Raw genomic sequence first — 4,911 nt, 5'->3', positions numbered from 1 at the left:
GTCAATAGGCCTTTTATTTTAAGAGCTACCTTCCCTCTGTAACTTGATTTGTGCCACTATTAGAACCTCTACTTGGAATATTATTGCTTTTTAAATTTTGACTCATGTACTTTTAACTTGTTGGTTAAATTTGCGTCTTCTAGGCTGCAACAGTTTCATGATACATCTTCAAGGATATGAACATGTACAGCTAAGCACAATTGATAACTGTGCATCTAAATTCCAGAATCAATCTCCACAATAGTCTATGTGTTTCCTATTGCCAAGGGGACCCTTTAGAGTAGTGAGAGAAGATTTTCACCCTGAAACCTGCAGCCTCCCTTTTCAGCAGTAAGTAGCTAGGAGAATACGCTGTCGCCTTTTCCTTATGAATCAGGGTGAAGTCTCTCTCAGGGAGGAGTGATGGGGAACGACAAAGGACACACTGACAAAGAAGATTAATCAGAGCTGGCTTTGACAAGCACTGTGGCAATTGGACAATTAAAACAGACTTTTAAGGAGGGGAAAAGAGAGGAACGAACTGGAGGAGAGGGCAGAGAAAATAGTGCAACAATGAATGAATGGAAACAAAAAAATCTCTGTAAATCTTCATTAAAATTAATAAAATTTAATTGAAAAAAAACACAAAAAAAACCCTAGCCTCTCATTAATCACACTGAATGTGAATGGCTTAAATGTACCACTGAAGAGAAAAAGTGTAACAGATTAGATAAAACAAGCGAACAATTAAACAAACAAAAAAACACCAACACAGCAAAAGGAAACCCAGCAATATGCTGTCTGCAAGAGACACATGTCAAAAGTGAAGATAAACAAAGTCTAAAAACAGAAGGGTGGACAAAAATATACCAAGCAAATGGAAACCAGAAAAAAGTAGAAGTAGCAATATTAAGACTGGCAGAGACCTGGAAGTCTCCACTCTGGGAGTGTGGCTTTTTTTATTTTTTATTTTTTTTTAATTTTTTTTTTTTGAGCGTGGCTTTTTGATGCTTGTGGATGCTTGTCTGGATGGACAAGTAGAGGGAAGTTTTTCGTGTTGTGCTTCTTTTTGGGGTTGTTTTTGATGTGTATTATTGCTCTTTCCTCCCCAAGAGTGGGTTACTCTCACCCTTTGCCTAGGGTTTAAGTGCGCTCAAATGTGTGGGCTTAAACCCCCACAAAGTTATTAATTTTTGAATGAATATTTGTTGAATGACATAGCAATCAAAAAACTTCTCCAACAAGATAAAGAGGGAAGCCACAGATGAGGGGAAAATATTTGGTAATGGCATGTGTGATAAGGGACTTTTATTCTAGGATTTATGGAATGAATGTTCCAAGCACCTCAACAAGATAAAGGTAAGCAACCCAATCACAAAGTGGGCACCGGATATGAACAGATGCTTCACCAAAGAAGGTATTCAGATGGTGAACAAACACATGAAGAAATGTTCAAAATCCTTAGCTCTAAGAGAGATGAAATCAAAACAACTGTGTGACATCATTGCACCCCAGTAACAAAAGCAAAGTTCAACATAGCAGCAAACAACAAATGCTGGCAAGGTTGTGGAGAAATTGGAACTCTTATTCACTGTTGGTGGGAGTGTAAAATGGTGCAACCACTGTGGAAGGCGGTATGGCGCTTTCTCAAAAAGTTGGAAATAGAAGTACCATTTGACTCAGGAATTTCAGTACTGGGAATATATCCTAAAGAAACCATAACTGCCACCCAAATGGATATATGCACACCCATGTTTATTGCTGTGTTGTTCACAACAGCAAAGAGATGGAAGCAACCCAAGTGCCCATCAACAAATGAATGGATAGAGAAGCTGTGGTATATTCACACAATGAAATACTATGCAACACTGAAATACAAGGAACTCATAAAATATCATACAAAATGGGTTACCCTGGAGGTCATTATGCTGAGTGAAATATCTCCAATACAAAAAGACAAATACTGCATAATTGCCACTGTTACGAAACAGGACCAATCGGTGGTTGAGGGTAAACTAAAAATAGAGGGGATAAATAATGAACACTACATTTAAATAGATAAAGGAAAGAACTGCGTAGAAGAAATATATGATTAAGTATTATTTGCATTACAACAGTCCAAAATAAGAGGTGCATAGCAAAATGGACTGAGGGGTGGAAGGGGATGGTGGAGGGAGGAAATTGTACAAAAATGAAAGAATCTTTTTAAAGAGAAAAGTGAACTGGGAGGAAATGTGTGACAAATGAATGGAAATTTGAGTTTTCTGTAAACGTTCATTAAAATATCAATTGTTGTTGTTGTTGTTGCTATGTGCCGCGGAGTTGTTTGTGACTCATAGCGATCCTATGCACAACAGCCCTAAATCCTGCTCTATTCTGTGCCAATCACATTGCCTCTGACACACACATCCCGATTACCCCAGTCACTGAATCAATCCATCTCATAGAGGGTTTTCCCCTCCTGCGCTGTCCCTCCACCCTCCCAAGCATGATGTCCCTCTCCAAGGACCAGTCCCTCCTTACAACATGTCCAAAGTATGTCAGACGAAGCCCCAGAATACTTGCCTCCAAGGAGTAGCCTAGTTTAACCCTCTCCAGTATGAATCTTTTTGTTTTCTTGGCAGTCCAGGGTACATTCAATACTCTTCTCCAGCACCACAGCTCAAAGGCATCAATTCTCCTTCTATCCTCCCTAGTCATTGTCCAACTCTCTGATGCATAACAAGTGATTGCAAAGACCATTTTAAAAAATAAAAATTCTTAAAAATAATAACTTTTAAAAATTTAGCGATCCTGATAGATCTGAGAGTAAGTCTTCATGTCTGTTTTGTTGCTCACATCCAATTCATCAGTAAGTCCTTCTAATTCTGCCTCCAGAAAATATATGAGTCTGCTTCTCTCCAACTTGCAACCATGATCTTTGACATGGACCAATGCAAAGCTTCTGACCTGGTCTTTCTATTTGTCCCCACCATCAATTATTTACACTACAGTCAGAGGAATATCTCAGATAGATGAACTAGGTTGAGTCATTGTCTTGAATAAAACCCTTCAATAGTTGCTGTTGTTGTGTGCTATTGAGTTGGAATCAACTCATAGTTGAACCTCCAGCAGGTTTTCAGAGGCAATGAGTAGCAAAGGAGGAGGTTATCCATCCTTCTTTCAACTTCAGTTACACCAATCCCTTATTCATGGCAGAGGCCACGCATCCCCTGGTCCTGCCTCTCTCTCCAAGCTCTTCTGGTGCCATCTTACCTTACACCTCTCAACTGACCTGATCAGGCCTCAAACTGGCCAAGCAGGCATGTGATGTCCCTTCTCCCACACTTCACTTGATCAATTTACCTTCTTTCAGATGTCTTTCCCAACATCTCTCTTTAGAGAAGCTTTCCCTGCGGACCTATTCTCTAATAGCCACCCCTTCCATGAGTGCATTATTTCACACTGAGCTATGACAGTTTTATAAAACTATTGTGTGGTCCAAATAAATGGATTGAGAAGTTGTGGTACACTCACACAATGGAATATTATGCAGCACACAGGAGCAATAATTTTGTAAATTATTACCTAATGTGGGAGGGATGGAAGATCATTATGCTGAGTGAACTAACTCAGTCCCATAAGGACAATACTGTATAAAACCATTATTGTAAAATGAGTATGAGGATCCAAGGTGGGGGGGCTAGTGGAAACAGAGGGGTGAGGATGGGCCGGTGTGGGGGATGGGGTATTAATTATAAGGTTGCACAATTTCATGAGGGGTTGAAGGAAATAGGAAGGATATTTTGTGAAAAACAATGTGTTCAAACTTTGTAAATACATCAGTATATAATAAACAACTATAACAATAAAAATTATTATGTGCTTGTTTGCTATTATAGATGACTTCTTTCACTGGACTGGAAACCTCGTGAAAGTAATCACCATGTCTGTTTTATTCACATACTCAATGTGAATCCCCAAATAGCACACACAATTCATACACTCAGTTGTTAACCAAAAAGAGTAAAGGTTTGAGTCAACAGGAAGTGTCTTGGGAGAAAGGCCTGGTTATCTATTTCTGAAAAATCGGCCGTAAGAAAACTTGCAAGAACACTGTTCCATCCTAGCTCACATAGTGCAGACAGGGTCACCATAAGACAGCATCAAGTGACAGAAACTGAGGGTGTGTACACAAAAACCTAAAAAAGCCTCTGTAAACTTTCATTAAAATAATTTTTTAAAGTGAACTGTATTGGGAAAACCTGCTGTCAGGGACATTTCCAGACTACTAAAAAGCAACAGTATCAGTTTTGAGATTAAGGTGTGCCTGATCCACGCCATGGTCTTCAAAAATACTTGCTATATGCATCAGAGAGCTGGACAAGGACTAAGGATAACAGAAGAACAATCAATGCTTTGAGTTGTAATCTACACCATCTTAGCTCTGGTGGTATAAACTGTAGGAAGTTACACTGCTAACCCAAAGATCACGTCTCTTTAATGGTTTGAATCCACCAGTTGCTGCACTTCTGAGACAGAATTTTTCTTTTGGCAATTCTTGGTATATCCAATACTCTTTGACAACATTATAGTTCAAAGATATCAATTCCTCGGTGTTCCTTATTTCTTGTCCACCTTCCACATGCATATGAAGCAACTGAAAATATGTCTTGGGTCAGACATATCTTGGATTTTAACATCTTGCTCTTTCGTATTTTGAATAAGTCTTTGAGAGCAGATTGGTCCAATGTCCATCCAATATGCTGTTTAATTTCTTGAGTGCTGTTTCCAAGGATGTTGATTGTGGATCCAAGTAAAATGAAACCTCCGATACCTCCAATCTCCACAAATTGCTTGTCTGTCAGATACTCCTCTAAATCTGAACATTCAGATTAAGACAGACTAGGAAGAAGGATTGGCCACCCACTTCTGAAATAGCAGGCCTCTGAA

The sequence above is a fragment of the Elephantulus edwardii genome, unplaced genomic scaffold (genome assembly GCF_000299155.1).
Source record: "Elephantulus edwardii isolate Elephantulus edwardi_28Jun2011 unplaced genomic scaffold, EleEdw1.0 scaffold00266, whole genome shotgun sequence".
Classification (NCBI taxonomy): domain Eukaryota; kingdom Metazoa; phylum Chordata; class Mammalia; order Macroscelidea; family Macroscelididae; genus Elephantulus; species Elephantulus edwardii.
This window is presented reverse-complemented; position numbering follows the sequence as displayed.